Source organism: Brachyhypopomus gauderio, chromosome 16, assembly GCF_052324685.1.
Source record: "Brachyhypopomus gauderio isolate BG-103 chromosome 16, BGAUD_0.2, whole genome shotgun sequence".
NCBI lineage: Eukaryota > Metazoa > Chordata > Actinopteri > Gymnotiformes > Hypopomidae > Brachyhypopomus > Brachyhypopomus gauderio.
Window position 1 is genome coordinate 13,085,278 of NC_135226.1, and position 18,046 is coordinate 13,103,323.

An 18,046-nucleotide genomic window follows, 5' to 3' on the forward strand; every position below is an offset into this window, starting at 1 on the left:
AGTGCACTGTTTTCACCATTCATTCTGCATTTTAATGTACCCGGACGGGACAAGAAAGCTACACCGGTCGGCCAAGTAATATGTTGTCAATCCAAATTGATATATAATTTCAGAAATTTTTAAGGAGGGATTAGGGCTATATCATGATTTTTGGAAAACAGATCAAAAACAAGAAGACACATATTTCTGCTTTACAGTAAAACTCAATCAGTAGATGAAAATTCAAAAAAAATTGTCCAAATTGTATATGAACCTTAAATATTTATCAAATTAAAATGATCAGTTTATTCAATAAAAAATGTAATGACTAAAAACTCTGTCAAATCAAAGTCAGGATAAATGATTAAAAAAAAGTTCTGAAGTCTATTTTAAGCTATTTATGTTAAAGTTACTAATTCAATGTAATGTTTTTTATTTGTTTTTGTTTAGTATTATTTTCAGTCTTATAAACATACTTTTTATGCCTGGCTCTGGGCATTTACTGTAGTGCTGATGGAAAAAGTCTGGGACAGAGATCAGGTTTGGTATTGTCTTGAATATTAGATGTACACTGACTGTAAGGGGTTAAATAAGTAAGGACTAAGAATGTTTATGCCTTTGCTGAACTACACTGTTGAACTGGAAGTCTGTGAATGTGTGAAGCAAACATGTGCAAGATGATTTGCATTTATAATGAGCTAAAGTTAACAAAAGTGCAAAGTGGGTCAATTATCATCCTTGTGGCATGTATGTCAAAGTGCTAATGTTTTGTTATACCTTTAATTTCTTTCCCCTGTCTGACAGTTCTACATGTAAGATTGCAGTCCATATCCCTTTATTGAAAAACTGCCTTGTGTAACAAAGGTCCGGGCACAGATATGTGTTGTGGACACCACAGCTGACTGCTTTGAATGACACAAGGCAGAAACATAATCGGTAAAATACAAGCTCATAGTGAAGGAAGGAAATAAAACATCCAATAAACCAACATGCCATTCAAACTGAGCCAGCAAAATGAGTAGGGGACATCCAAAATTGTAATACAAAGTATGAGAAAGGATAATCAGGTGAGAAAACACACTAGATAAAGAAGACTGATATGCCTAGATTTATCTCTAGATAAAGGGATTGGCAAGACCTTACAAGGGGATACTGTGGGGTAAATTTATACACAGGGAAAGACTGAACAGGTGAAAGTTATTAACACAATGATCTAATATTCTCTCAAGGGTTCTCACCTTTAGTGTCGGTGGAGAAGAGTCACGAAATGTGATTTACTCTTCTCACTGACTAATTAGTATACACAACAATAAGACATTAATACCATGTTATGCTGCAGGGGCAGAATCCACAATTCACTGGACAAGAAAAGAAATACAAGTAGCATGCCTGTAGTTCTACCCCCTGGGCTATAGATCTACCCCCTGGGCTATAGATCTACCCCCTGGGCTATAGATCTACCCCCTGGGCTATAGTTCTACCCCCTGGGCTATAGATCTACCCCCTGGGCTATAGTTCTACCCCCTGGGCTATAGATCTACCCCCTGGGCTATAGATCTACCCCCTGGGCTATAGTTCTACCCCCTGGGCTATAGATCTACCCCCTGGGCTATAGTTCTACCCCCTGGGCTATAGATCTACCCCCTGAGTTGTAGATCTACCCCCTCAATGGGCTACTGTGAAGCTCTGACACCTGTAGCTGTGGAGTGGAAGAAAAACTAAGTGAGGATCAAGGATGTCATCAGCAAAGCCTGTTCAATGGGGAGCTGATAGATCCAGGGTGATTCCAGAGAGGCTGGAACTGGGGGAGGTACACAGCCATTTCACAAATGGTCTTCATGAGTGACTGGAAGATAGAGTTGATCTGAAGGTCAGCTGAGGAAGGCTCAGTCTCCTGGGTCCTCCTTCTAACATCATTCATCTGACTAGTGCAGTAAGCATGTGGTCAGAAGCATGGAAACGACATCGGGATTTCCCTGATTGCATACGAACTGCCTGCATTTTTGTTCTTAGAACTGGATGGTAAGACATAGTAGACATAAACATTTTGATGGTCTATAACCCCCATACTCAAATAGCGGCCCGCGGGCCGCATGCGATCTATTTCTGGCCCGCGAGCTGTTTTGAAAAGTGTTTTTTTTTAGGAATCTTTTTTTTCAATCGCACCATCCGCTCTTATTTTGAAATCGCGCACCGCAATCTCAAGACGATGCCGGGGATTGCCTTTATGGCAACAACAAACAGGTAGCAGACGCCCAAATGCGTTCGCCACCCCCCGTCGACAGTTTACGTTCGCCACCCCCCGTAACCGGCCCCTTAAGTGATTGAAAAAATAAATGTGGCCCGTCATCATTTCTATTTGAGTACCCCTGGTCTATAATGATTTGAAAGGGGGGATCCTCCCCTTCAAGCCAGTGAGGAGACATTGTACTTGGGGACAAGAGCAAATGTGGAAGTTCCTTTGAGCTTCTGGAAAGCTTACTGGGCCTGCTCACTCCAGTTAAGTCTCTTACTGGGCCTGCTCACTCCAGTTAAGTCTCTTACTGGGCCTGCTCACTCCAGTTAAGTCTCTTACTGGGCCTGCTCACTCCAGTTAAGTCTCTTACTGGGCCTGCTCTCTCCAGTTCAGTCTCTTACTGGGCCTGCTCTCTCCAGTTAAGTCTCTTACTGGGCCTGCTCTCTCCAGTTCAGTCTCTTATTGGCACTGCTCTCTCCATTTAAATCTCTTACTGGGCCTGCTCTCTCCAGTTCAGTCTCTTACTGGGCCTGCTCTCTCCAGTTCAGTCTCTTATTGGCACTACTCTCTCCATTTAAATCTCTTACTGGGCCTGCTCACTCCAGTTAAGTCTCTTACTGGGCCTGCTCACTCCAGTTAAGTCTCTTACTGGGCCTGCACTTTCAAGTTAAGTGAAAGTAAGAAACCACCTATAGAAATTTGCCATGCCTAAGAACCACATTTGGTTGTAAAGATTGTGAGATTGTGGTAGAGGACACACAGTTGTCTTTGGAGGGGCCCATACACAGCCAGTCAGTGCGTATAGCCCCAAAACAAGAGGAAGGTGGACTTGACATTTTCACTTTTCCAGCTTCATGTAGAGGTGCTTCTGGAGCATAAAAGAGAAAACCCTATAAACACACTTGCATTCATAAATAAGATTATCATCCAAGTAAACAACAACATATCGATTTATAATGTCCCTAAGGACTTTGTTAATGAAGTCCTGGAAGAGGGAGCATTGACTAATCTTAAATCTTCATCAGCAGTTATAAATATGGCTGTTGGGCCAAAATGGGAAGGTGTGCTGATTCCTTACTGCGGCTTTATTAAGTCTCTGTCAATCTTTGCAGAAAACACCTGTCCTTCATCTCAGTAAAGAAAAGCCCTGCAGCCACAGGGGATGTGGACAACTTATGCAGCCCTGAGCTACAATCTCTTATTCCAGGGCCAAAGATTCCTGGATCTACTACGTAGGCTGATGAAGGTAGGTCCATGAAGAAGCTAATCTGCATAACTCATGGCCTGTAGTAGCTCAGAAGTCTTGGTTGCACTCAAACCTCTTTGAAGCCTAATTACTCTGGTGGGACAGGGACACAATGTGGTAAATGTACCCAGAAGAAAATAAGGAACCAATGAATACAAAGGGGCTAATATTCTGGTGAGGGTTCCCTCTACTGGTTAGAGAAGGAGGTGTAAGGAGTTTGTGTGATGAGGGTTGGAAAAGTTTTGTTTTTATTTTGTAATATTTTTTTACACAGGGATCAATAGAAAACAATATGCCATAAATATAACAATAAAAAACATAAATAATAAACTGTCAATAAACAACCATAGGCTAATATGTCCTAGCATCAAAATGCTTTATTTCAGTGTGTTTAAATTCAGTGTGATCCACTCACTGAAATCTCATACTAACACAATTCAAAACTGTGTAAAATAAAAAAAAAAAATGTTTCTAACACTTTGTGGCTGTAAGTTGCCAGCACATGAGCTATTGTTTTTGTGTGTGTGTGTGTGTGTGTGTGTGTGTGTGTGTGTGTGTGTGTGTGTGTGTGTGTGTGTGTGTGTGTGTGTGTGTGTGTGTGTGGATGTGTCTGTGTGTGAACATGGTATTTTTTAATCATACAGTTGGGAATATGAGTTTCAAGCTGATTTGTGTATGAATACATACACATCTTTTTAACAGGCCTATCCAAATAATAACTCTGGAGCACTCACAGATCAAATATAATGGTTTTGTATGTATACAACAGCAGACTTGACTCCATGCTACTGTGGATACAGCGTAGTCAGTTTTGGCTCTGATGGTGTTAGTCTGCTATCTCCCAGATGCATCAGCACAAAACTTGACGAGTTTCTTTGTGCTTTGTGGTGTGTGTTTAACAGTAGGACTGGGTCAGTCTCTGAGCCCCATGTTCTTCTGTGTAACACCACAGGAGCAGATGCTGCAAATAATGATAGGAACAGTTGGCCCAAATACGTCGTATGCTGAGACAAGCACTCTATGCATATGTGTATATGTGTGTGAATGTGTGTGTGTGTGTGTGTGTGTGTGTGTGTGTGTGTGTGTGTGTGTGTGTGTGTGTGTGTGTGTGTGTGTTATAGAGTTTTATATGTGATTTATACATGAATGAATGTGTATTTCTTCTACTTTGTTGACGATGAAAGACTATAGGGCATGATATCTGCAGGTGTGAGTCACCCCCCCCTTCTTTGGAAAGTGGTGTAGTCCACTTGTTCATTCTGGCCTCCATGCAGGAAAACAGCAGACAAAAGCAGATGTGAATGGGGAGAACCTCTGTGTTCTTGACTACACTTGAACCAGGTAATCCAGCTCTTATACGCAGCTGCAGTGTAAGCATGATTTCACATAGCCTACATGCATGCACACACGCACGCACACACACACACACACACACACACACACACACACACACACACACACACACACATACACACACATATATATGGAAGACTTAGGTGAGGAGGAACATCTGGTGAGGTGACATTAAATGGTCAAATGTGTGGTTCTGTGAATTATGCTGCATTTTTTTCTTCCCTAGAGAGGTTAATTTTCTCTTCCAGAGCAGAAGGTATTCTCTGCAATGTCTTCATTACCAAGTTCCTACCAGCTGGTATTGGGCCAATTTATGGCACTTAACACAAGAAGACACCCTTATCATTTTATTTTAACTCCAGGCTCCATTTAGTTCTTTTTTTTCTTTATACATGACAATGACAAAATGGATTCCAGTAAATCTCTCAAATAAAAATTGACACTATCCAGTGCTTATTTATGATCATTTCTATCTCATAGATATTTCTCAGATAATAACTCACAGAGACCAGTACAGCGAATGTCATTACTAAGGCGTGTATTAGACATTGGTTCAGTACTGTTAGATATTAAAAATCCTCATTTGCAGTTGCATAATGAACATCCTTGATTTCTGCGATGGTGGAGGAATTTTGATCCCTGCCTCCTCAACTCACTGTTTAGTATACATTAGTTGAATCTTGTGAAGTGTTACAAAAGACTGATTCCCAGTGATCTTGAATTAAGCAGCAAACTTGGATATAAAAGATACAAAATATCACAGTGGATACAGAGAGAAGAAAAACAGAGAGAGAGGGGAGTGTGAAACAGAGAAGAGAGAACAAGAGATAAAATGAAATACATAAAAGGATTCAGTATTCAGTATTTGATGTTTTATATTTTGACAGCAATAGAAGAGACAGATAAAATCACTTGCTTAAGCCCAATATCCTACACCAGAGGAAAAAAATAAATAAATAAAATATATATATATATATATATATATATATATATATATATATATATATATATATATATATATATATATTTTTTTTTTTTTCTTATTTTCAAAATTGATAACCTAATTTTAATACACCAAAATTTATTTTGGTAAATCTTCCATTCCCCAGGTACACATAGATATGATTCTTTAATTAACACATTAGCTATATTCTGTAAAGCAAATGTATTTCTGTTCATTTATGGATTAGGCACTCATTCAGAGCATCTGTGGCAGAGATGGTCTAATCTCATGCCGTTAAGACAGACTTACTGATGTCACTGTAAAATACAAGGTGTCATCAATGAACAGGCTGGTTAAGCGATCCAGAGCCTTTAATTTTATAAGCCTTTTTTATCTTAACAGCAGATTGTACCAGCAGATTGTGCAATTGAGTTGTAAGGCTTGAAGATATATAAGACCCAAAGGACACCCCTGCCTTACTCCGCATTATGCCACAAACTAAAAATGCCTAACTAAGGCTATATTTTATAGTCTCTCCCCCACCACATGTATTGACAGTGATGAAAAATAATCCTGCCTGTGTACTTTATTTCTAAAAGCAGCCAAAGGAAACTCCACTCAAGAAACACACATAAAATTGATCTTTATTTGGTCCAACTTATCAGACATACATTAGGTATCTATATACACTGGCAGTTTTATTTCTATAATAGCATCTAAAAAATTAAATGTGTCTCGAGCTCTCTAACCTAACAGCCGGTGCAATATTAGACTCATGCCCTTCCTCAGCATTAGTAATAATAATTTTTTTAATATAAATAAACATATATTGGGCTCAGAGTTAAAGATAAAAGGCTCCCAGACAACAAGCAATAACCCTGACACTACACTGTCTCTCATGGGAGTGGGAAAGTGAGGGAAGTTGAATGAGAGGATGAGTGATGGGAGTGATGGGAGTGATGGGAGTTATGGGAGTGATGGGAGTGATGGGAGTGATGAGAGTGATGGGAGTGATGAGAGTGATGGGAGTGATGGGAGTGATGGGAGTGATGGGAGTTATGGGAGTGATGGGAGTGATGGGAGTGATGGGAGTGATGAGAGTGATGGGAGTGATGGGAGTGATGAGAGTTATGGGAGTTATGGGAGTTATGGGAGTGATGGGAGTGATGGGAGTGATGGGAGTTATGGGAGTGATGGGAGTGATGGGAGTTATGGGAGTGATGAGGTGGAGGGTTGGGGGGTTATGGGATTAGAGGAGTTGAGGAGTTAGGGAAGTTGTGAAGTGGAGGGGTTGGGGTTATAGGTGTTGTGGGAGTTGTTATTGAAGAGGGGGTGTGGTAGACATATGGGAGTGACAGAATGAGGGGGTGAGGGAATTATGGGAGTTGGGGACTGGATCAGTGGGCTGTTTTAGCCCATTTTTCATCAGACATGTACATTAGATGTGTAAAGTTTACACTTTACATTACACATGTACATAAGACATGCGAAGTTGCAGTGTGAATTTAGCAGATGGAGTAGTATTAGCATATTAACATATAAAGTACAACAATACTACATTTACATGACATTTACTGCTTTAGAGCCATCATATTTACTCTCAACATCATGTGATTACTGTGTCCTTGTATGCAATGCATGTATGCTATGTTATGCTATTCTTTCAAGCAAAAAATATATAAAACGCAAGCAAGCTGTAGCCCTTCACAGTGTCACTCTGCATGCGATACACGTTTGGAACATGCCTCGTGTCCCACACATCCCAGACATACCAACACGACACTTCAAATGTCTGAGCGCTACACCATCTGCTGCTACACAGGAGGATTTGGGCAATCGATCTACACTGTTATCAGTAAGTGCTTAAGTATTGAATTATTAGTGAATTCTTCCTCATAAAAAAAAAAAATTGAGTTTCAGGTATATTAAAGATTCAAAGCATATGACCTGCTATAGCTGATCTATAGATTAATGTTTAATTTTCTGATGGGCAAAATGTCAGCTATATTTAAGGAGACTGAGAGTTGAACAGAGTCAATCTGTCTAAAGTAGTTTCTTCCAACATCTAGCTCAGGGGCTACAGCTCTCTCCTGCAGCCTCAAACTGGTGCCTGTAGCTGACGGCAGAGGACCACACCACCGGCCCTGGGGTGGTGGTACCGAGTCACACAAGCACACAGAGCCGTTGTACGCTGCTGCTGTGGAGAGCTGCTGGTGGAGTATCTGGTGGAGAACTGTTGGTGGAGTATTTGGTGGAGTATCTGGTGGAGAACTGTTGGTGGAGTATTTGGTGGAGTATCTGGTGGAGTATCTGGTGGAGTATCTGGTGGAGAACTGTTGCTGGAGTATTTGGTGGAGTATCTGGTGGAGAACTGTTGCTGGAGTATTTGGTGGAGTATCTGGTGGAGAACTGTTGCTGGAGTATTTGGTGGAGTATCTGGTGGAGAACTGTTGCTGGAGTATTTGGTGGAGTATCTGGTGGAGAACTGTTGGTGGAGTTTTTGGTGGAGTATCCTCTCATGCCAGCCTGGCCTTTCTCATCCACTTATCCAAAGAAAGGAGAGAGGAAACAAAACAGATGGCAGTGCTAGGGGAAACTACTTTAAAAAGTAGTCCGTGTTAATCATTTAACAATACATGGAACAAATAAAGAATATGAACTGTTTTTAATGAAATGGAGAGCTTTGAACGGTGGAACCTAAGAAGTCACCAGCCAATAGGAGAATTAAGTAGAGATAGTCCAAGCTGTGAGCTACAATTTGATCCAAATGTTGCCATAACAATATCTCTTTACTGCCATAACCACATCTCTTTATTGTGAACAAAAACAACAAAATGGAATGTAATCACCAGGCAATTGTCTATTTCAGGCTGTCACATTGACATAAAACTATTTTTTTCCTTATAAACAATAATACTTATGTGCTGTATTTAACTTTTTGTTATGTGGAAATCACTGTAAACGTATACTAGCTTCGATTTCCAATGTGAAATAGATTCACTGACTTTTGAAACAAGCAAAGCTAACTGATTTCTCTATAAAAACTCTCAGGATATAATTTTCCAGTTGGATAGCATTACACTCACACACGCCACACTGGATCTCGTGGGTCAAAATCCAACACACTGTTGCCTCTTATCTCTAACAAGCAGATACGCGTTAATCATCACTGATGTCACTCTGCCTTTCATCTGGATACACTTCTCATAGAAGCAACATTCGCGTGACTCATTCAGAAGAGACAGACACACAAAGAACACTTAATATAAATGTTTCAGACCAGACAAGTGCTACAACCAGAGCTCAAATACATTTGTGCCAGTCAGTGGTCCGCTGTGGAATCTGACGAAATGTTTTGATTGACCACCTCCTTCAGGTGTCAAATCACGACAGATGTGTGAATCGGTGGCTGATTAAATGCCTGACGGGCTAGCCGAGCATTCACCGGCCCTAAGCGAGCGATTTGATCACCTCCATCTCTAGCTGCGTGCCATTCCTGCATTTGTCCAGAGGTGGGCACTGTTGCCGCACGGCCGAGCAGGAGAGCAGCGCGTGGGAGCTGCTTTCATGATGGAGGCCACGTGTCTGATTCAGATGACCTTGATAAAGACGAGCGTGAAAGAGGAGGAGGCAGTGAGCAGGGCTGTCAGACGACGCGGCAGCGGCTAGAGCTATCGATTCAGCCAAGGAGGGCTGCTGCTTATGTGAGAGTAAAAGAGAGAGGGGGGTAGGGAGAGATAGAGAGAGGGAAACAGGAAGTGAAGGGGTGAAAAAGAGAGAGAGAGAGAGAGAGAGAGAGAGAGAGAGAGAGAGAGAGAGAGAGAGAGAGAGAGAGAGAGAGAGAGAGAGAGAGAGAGAGAGAGAGAAAGAAAGAGTGTGAGAGAGTTTTAGTAAATGCAGGCCTAATTATCTCTCAGAGCATGCCATACCATAAAACTGGCCAAGCACATACAGGTTCCTGCCTCATCTTCTCTGTTCAGTCCTGTCCAGGGTGCTTGTGAATCTCTCAAAACCAGGTCTCCTGTTACAGATCAAGCACAGTCTTAAACTCTATTAGATGGTAAAAAACGTCATCTGTGCTCTAGTATTTTCTTACACATATTATATAAGTGCCAAACACTATCAGTATTAAATCATTTTTTACAAACACAAAGGCATCACAAAACCAGCATTGTTAATGGGTTTCTAATTGCATCTTGATCTAAAATACAGAATGTCAGTGTAACGCGTTGCCGCCGATCACGGCGGTGACGCGTTGGTTTAAACGTGGTGAGAACCCAAACGCTAACCAAAAAATAAAACGGCAAAAGACAGCCAACTGAAACCTCCGCAGATGCGGGAAAAAACGAAAATAAAACTCAAGGGGAACAACCGAAGGATAACACGGAGAAACTCGACGTGCACAGGTAAGTAAACACGAAAAACACGCGGAAAGAAATACAACGCGTCCAATAAGGGAAAAAACAGGAAAACGAAAAACACACGGAGAAACCTCAACGTGTCAGAAGGAGAGGAGAAAAATACACAAAATAAAAGACGAAGCTTTGGTACAAGACCAGCGGCTTCTTACCAGGTTACCTGTCAGACTGTCAACCAGAACACTGGAGGACAACCGACGAAGAACAGAGGGAGAAGACAAAAAGAAACAAAACCAACCTGAGAACACTCAGGGGGAAAACGAGAGAAAGAGAGCAACGAGATCGTACTGAGAAGAAGAGAGAACTTGGCTAAGGCTGTGAGAGTGTGTGACTACAGACAACTTCAGCAAAGTGTTGCTGAAGTCGCCTGCTTTAAATAGGCAGCCCAACAGGTGTAATCTATCGGGCTCGATTACCCCTGGAACCAGCTCGCGGGCTCCGCCTAGTGGCGGCAGGAGGCACGTGCCTGGGTCCAACCCTGACAGTCAGAGAAAATTAGACATAAACAAGGCATGAAATATAAGAATAATGTATCATACCCATTCTCATAGCAGATGTGACTGTTAGCGTTATGTTCTGAGCTAATCTGTTCTTGAACTCAGGACCTAGCTTCAGGACTCTGAGACTATGAGAAAGACCCTGTCTAATGACCACCTTCAAGGCAGCATTGGCTGACCAGTGTTGTGGTTTACTCATTAATAGGTAATTAGAGTCATTTAGGATTCACTCCATTGATTAGCAGAGATGTAATGACTGGCACTCTGACACTGTAACAGGCTCAGGAGGCCAGCTATTAACCTCTATGGCCACATCTGTCTGTTCATTCTGTTTTTGTTTTCTTTTCTCAAAATGCACTGAGAGAGCTTTTTACCCCTGCATTATGCCTTTAGCTGGATATTTTCTTCAGTCCAGCCCAGTTTCAGCCCAGATCCAGGAAGTTAGCTATTCGGTATATGTGGAATTGTCATGTCCATCTGTTTAAGATAAGGTTTGGATAGATAACCTTTTTCGAGCTGTGTGTGCTCAGTAGCAAAATTATTTGACTGACAAGTGGCGAGGGCTGAAAAAGGGAACATTTCGGAGATGACATCTCACATCTTGTCATTGGGTATATGCCAAACACCTTGTGGCAATATCAGATTTATATTAGAGATGGCTCTAGTATATTTAGGCCTTCGGTCCTTTAAGCAAAATTATGTTCCACTGGTTAACAAGCCATTAATAATTAACACGATTGCAAAAAAAGGTCAAACTGTTGTTTTATTAGAAATAAGGAACTATGGTTATACAATTTAAAGTTTGTCCAGCCTTCTCAGCAAACTTTCTCAAAAATTTCATTTCATTTTCTAATAATATTTTTGCAATATTTTGTAATATAACCCCATGAAGCAGTTCTTTTGACATGTGGCATTTTGGCGTTGATTTCAGGATCTGCTACATCAGCCTCATATGCTGTCACTACCTCATGACATTAAACATGTCACTTAAGCTCTGTGGATCAATCACACTTGAGTTAAAAATGTTACTTAAGTACTTATGTAAAAAAAAAAATAAAAGTTACTTAAGTAACATTTTTACTCAAGTGTCATTAATCCACAAACCTTAAGCTCTGTGGATCAATTACACTTGAGTTAAAAATGAAAAAAAAATGTAGGCCTATGTATTTTTTTTTATTTTCTTTCACTTATTCCATTAACTTGGTAGTTGTGGCTCTCGGTGAGTTACAAACCATAACGGAATGCAAAAGACAGAATGTATCTACTTATTTTTCGTTTTTCCTCCCTTCAGGCTTTGATTCTAGCAGGAACAGCAGTGTAGCAGAACTGGAAACAGAGTCAATCAGTCAGACGGCCCGCGCTGTCAGACCCTGTGCTAAGACGTAATACCTAGGCTAATTAACTCTCAGGACACCAAGCCAACTGTGTCTGCCTAAATTAAGCAACTCAGCTGGAATAAATAAATAAATAAATGAGTTTTTTTTTACAGCGGCAGGTGAAATGGTTTTCCCTGCATAAGGCTGCATGCATTATTCAGAATGACTGGGACGGAGAGGAGGCGACATCTGAAGCAAAACTTCAAAGACACAGAGCATCTTTTTTAATGATGGATCCAAAAAAACCCCCCAAATTCAAAATCAATATTCCAGTGTTGTATTTCACTAATCTGGACACTCCTGTTCTACTCATGTGGCACTTGAGATATCAAGAAAATGCATGTACACATGTATCTGTATAATAGCAATGCATTTTAATTTAATTTATGTGAATTGAACTGAAATGAACTGGACTGAATTGCATCCTGCTATGGTAAGTAATTTAGCACACGGTTCATGCACCGAATGTTTTTCAAATGTGCGTCGTAATTATTAAAAAGTAATGATTGTGAGGGCTTCCATGGCATCGTTCACACAGCTCTCCCTCTAATCTTATTCTTACATCTATTAATCCAGAGTAAATTTAATAAAGGATGCTCTGACAAACACAGATAGTGGCATAGTTAAAATCATTGACACAGTAAGACAGACCAGCCCTCAAAGCCTCTATTCATATTCTACTGCAGGCACAGCTCTCTAATTAAATCAGATCTAGAAATATAACCTTTAACTAACCCTTATTTCAGGTTCTTAATGATTCTGACCCAGGGATGTCTGAAGCCAAGATGAAACATACTTAAATTTTAATAATAAGGAGTCAGATAAATCAGCAGGTTTGCTACATTGGCTTCAACATGTGTTGTAGTGTTCCAAGAGTCTTTTATTCCATTGCAAATATCGAGGTGTGAATTGTCTTTCCAGTCAGAGGACGCAAAAAACATCTGTCATGAGCCAACTGACACTTTGTTTCTTGGCCTCTCCAGAATTCTAATCACCAGCTTGTTAGCCCTGATCAGAAGGCCACTCCTTAACCCTGGCTCCCGGCCAATTTGCTGAAATCTGAACTATGCCACCTTCTTTTTGCTAGTGCGCTTTTCTATGTTGTTCCCATGTCTTTTGTATCCTGTTTTTAATAACTTTTATTTTGCTGAGCGCTAACGTCCTGTGTTGCTTGACTTACAGTTGATCCTTACTTTGCTGAAGATTAGGAAACAGCTAGCAGATAGACTGTAGGTCAATGTGTAGTCTGACTCAAACAGATCTTGGTTAATAAACAACAGCAATTGGAGCTCCAAAAACAGCAATGACGTTCCACGCTGCCCTTGATTGTGTCACCCAGCAGCTGACCGCACGTCACACTCCTCGTGAGGTTTTACCGGGGGATCCACACATCTCCTGTTGTCCCTCACAACTCCAAAGCCAGACCCAGACAAAAACACGAGAGCACACACACACAGCGGGGTGTTTTCTACCTGCAGTACAACCCACCACATTTCTCCACTATTGTGGTCACACTCTCTCAATAACTGGGAGAACCCCATACATTACATCTGAGGTTCCTTGGCCGATCGCAGCTGTAACATGGGTACCTGGGGGTGAAGACACAGGATGGAGGGCACGATGCATTTGTCTTGTAAACCAGCCGCTACAACATGAGATACCAGCTGCACCCATCACCTCACTCCTTTCCAGGCACAAGTGGGATGGATATTGCTCCTTACCTCCTTTCAATCCATCATATAATCTCAGTCTGCATACAAGAACGTCAAGGTTGACATCCACAGCATGGATCCAATGGATCTTCTGAAATCTATAACAATCCTGCCATCCACAACATTGGTTTGGCTATAGCTGGATATAGTTCTCCAAAGTCCCTGGTTTCACCTCTCAGTAGACTTCATCATGGACCTCACATTCCATCCTGCTGACGATTACTTTTCTAAAGCATGTTGTCGTGTCCTCTTGCCATCAATGAGATGCCATATTTTAAAATATTTCAAACAGAAAACATAATTACTGTTAGACAGTTCACATCACAGTATCGGGGAGCGACCATGGACCACCTGGACATAAATATGAGAATAACATCCAGCCAATACTCAACAAGCAGGTGGAGAGACTTCATCAGGACTTCAGTAGGACCTGTGCTACTGAATTATTAATTTCATTCAAGAGAGTTTAGGCTTCTGCCCAAGCACACTGAGGCAGGGAGGATCTTTCAGAAGTCATGCTGACCACCATCTCATGAATCTGCTCCTATACCACATGGAAGCTGTGAACCCACTTGAGCTCTCAACACGCCTTCACAGTGATCTGACATATCAACCAGTCTTGCCTTATTTCCATTCTTGTTTTTTCATTACCAGTGATGCCTGAGCCCCCGGAGGAAGCCAACGACTGTCACTCCACTGTGGTATTGATCTAATTTACAATTTCATTCTGTAACGCAGAAATGCAAATGGAGTATTATATTAACCTTTGGTAACCAAATTCATTAATTCCTATGAATGTCATTAATTCTGTTTCTGATGACCAATGACAGGTCACAGCCATATTTAATGTGTGAAGTTATTTTAATTAATTGGGATTTAATTGGAGATGCTTAGCTGAAAACATGCAGTGCAAAAAGTTCACAAACAACTTTGTGTGTCTTTATAAGGGCTAAAGGAACACTAATATTGACCACACAACCCTCACGGGACACAGTGCTCCTCCTGATGCCGTGACGGAAATCCTGCCTCCCTGCAGCCCCAGGTCGCTCCAGCACCCCATAGACAGGGAGGGCTGCGGGCTGGATCAGGTGCTGGGTCCCTGCTGAGGACACGCAGAACCTCTGCTCCAGGCTGATTTCCACCAACGCCATCTGGAATGCAGGAGTCTGCACCTCAGCTGCCATCCCTCATCCACCAGCCTGTGGTGCAGCGTTTGGGAGGGGCCAATCTGTGGAGCGTCATCTGGGAGGGGCCAATCTGTAGAGCGTCGTTTGGGAGGGGCCAATCTGTAGAGCGTTGTTTGGGAGGGGCCAATCTGTGGAGCGTCATCTGGGAGGGGCCAATCTGTAGAGCGTTGTTTGGGAGGGGCCAATCTGTGGAGCGTTGTTTGGGAGGGGCCAATCTGTGGAGCATCATCTGGGAGGAGCCAATCTGTGGAGCGTTGTTTGGGAGGGGCCAATCTGTGGAGCGTTGTTTGGGAGGGGCCAATCTGTGGAGTGTTGTTTGGGAGGGGCCAATCTGTGGAGCATCATCAGGGAGGGGCCAATCTGTGGAGCGTCATCAGGGAGGGGCCAATCTGTGGAGCGTCGTCTGGGAGGGGCCAATCTTTTCATCCCAGCACGACCTCATTGTTCTGCTTACCCAGAAATCTAATCACCTCCTCCTTGTTTGCCGTGATCATCAGGCGATTCTGTTAACACAGATGACTCTTTTAAACACAGCTTCACTGTGAAGTCTGAGTTCTGCTGCTTCAATGCCCCTTTGCACTTTTCTCACCTTTTACTTTTTGTTTCCAAAGTTCTTTCTGTGTTTTGTTTATTCCGTTCTTATTAAATCTCTTGTTGCCAGGTGCCGGGCGTGTCTCCAGGAAATGCTGCATTACAACATGTAAAAATCAGTATTACACAAATAATCAGTGCTGCCACATTCCTCAGCATTTTTTGGCTGATTCATTCATATAAAAAAAAGATTATTAATTCATCGAGCATCAATCATCTTTGTTTAGACATGCTGTAACTGTTGTGTTCATGGCTTGGGTAATCCTTCAAAGCCTTCTCTATCTCTTAGGAAGAAACTGAAGAGTTGTGCAGGTTTTAGTCTAAATGCATTGCAGTCTGTAAAATAAGGCTACCCTTTGGATTCAAATTTTAGTTGCCTGAAAGAAAAATTGTTCAGTTCAGCTATATTAAAATGTCTGCTTAAAGGAGCTTTAGTTGAATGAGGAAAAAATATGTAGAAGCGCACAGCTCCAAGGATATCTGCAAATGCAAGGCTCATTTTATGATGTATTAAAAACATGGAGGAAAAGTAGGAAAAAGAAGGTGAATAAGTCTACTTACCCACATGTTTACTTTTGTCAAGGTTTCATAAGACTGTTTTTTGGTGTTATTCCAGCACTAAATTGAAGGATGAAAATAACATATCAATTATCTTCCCCTTGTGAAAACAAGTCCGTCTTCCAGAGCTGCATTTCTCAACAAGATGGTAATATCCTGATACACTCCTCGTCAACAACCTGGCACCCCCATTACGACTTCCATTTTTTCCACTTGCAAATCATTTTTGTGCAAACTTCACTGCAACATCTCACAAGCGGCTGACACACGTGCCCATTACCACCCATGACTCCCGTCTCTTTTGACGAGATGAAAGATGCCAGGACTGTTCTTATTGACTGTTTCATAAGAACCTGTGCACTCTGTTTCAGGAACATGCTCCTCACTCATAAACATATCAGATACGGTACCTTAGCTGGGAATTTAGAACCCCTGTGCAGAACCGCTAGCACATTATAAACAGAAACAGGAAATGCACCTATATCCAATAAGCTCTTGACTGCCTACAGTACTTTCTTACAGATGGGCAGTCCCCTCATCCCTATGGTTTATACATCTGCCCCAGGGTACTATGTCTTTATTTCAGTGGTTCCATGATGCTTGTATGCAGGCAGCATTGGGCTGTATTTTAAAATAATGGGCAGGTAAGGTGCCCTGGGCAAGAGGTGAGGAGCATTACACAGAGTGGCCCTGTTACTGTGACCACAAAGTTCTCCAGGGCCACAAAAAGCAGCACTTTTAAAAGGGAACATGGAGCAAGATGGCCAGTGCCAGACTTAAATCAATTGCAATCAAAGCCCTATACACAGACTGTAGTCCACATCCAGAAATATAGGGGCTCATAGGAAGGAAGCAATTTTGCAGAAGGTCACAGGTCCACCCAACTGGACTCCAGTCCGGTTCTAGTTCATCTATTTATTCTTTTGGTTCAGAATGGTGTGCAGCTTTGTACACCTCACCTGGCCAGTGTCAGGATGTGGTATGCTGAAATAGAACATCATACCTTCAGTGACATGAACACGAGGCTTGTGGTATATATCTCTCGCTCTCTCTCTCTCTCTCTGTCCATCTGTCTCTCTCTCTCTATGTCTGTCTCTCTTTCACCTTCCCAGTTCCTCTTTCTCTCTCACTCTTTCAGCCCTCTGACACTCTTTCTTTTCTTTCTTTCTTACTTCCTTTCTTTCTTTCTTTATCTCTAATTCTCTCACTCTCATTCTATCCTCTCTCTTTCTCTTTCCTTTCAATCTATTTCAGGGCTTCAGGTATCAAAGAATGTTAGCCATAAGGGCTTCCGTGATTTGGCTTGTAAGCTCCATCTGTGTGTGTGTGTGCGTGTGTGTGTGATAGAGAGAGAGAGAGAGAAAGAGAGAGAGAGAGAGAGAGAGAGAGAGAGGAGGGGAAGAGAGAGAGGGGGAGAGTGAAGAAGGGAGAGAGTGAAGGGCCTGGTCCTCTCTGATAAAATGCATGTGAAACAGCCATAGGGGTTTGAGAGGCTGAACAGGCTCTGTGTTACCATGGAGACCATGTTACTCCCATCACTTGGGGGTCGGGGATTGGGGAGCTTAAAGAGACACAAACTGCTGCTGTGCTGCTCAAAGGTATGACCATTTGCTGTATATGTGTACCAATGTGCCTGTGCACGTGTGCTTGCTTTGTGCATATCTCCAAAAAGGTAGATCCGGAACCATCTGTTTCTTTTCTTAGTCTCATCAATAAATGTCCCATCCAATCTGTTTTCAGCAGCTTGTCTGAGCCAGTTTGATTCATCTACACCAAAACCACTGAATCGTTCACCTTTTCCTGGCATCTCCTTCCATTTTAGAGGAAAGAAGATTTTCCTTGGACATTAGATCTGCCGTGGTGCAGATGTCCGCTCACTGGGTCTCTGTGCTTGATCTGAAGAGACTGCAATGAGGAGGACAAGCAGACAGGAGCAAACAAGAGCCCCAC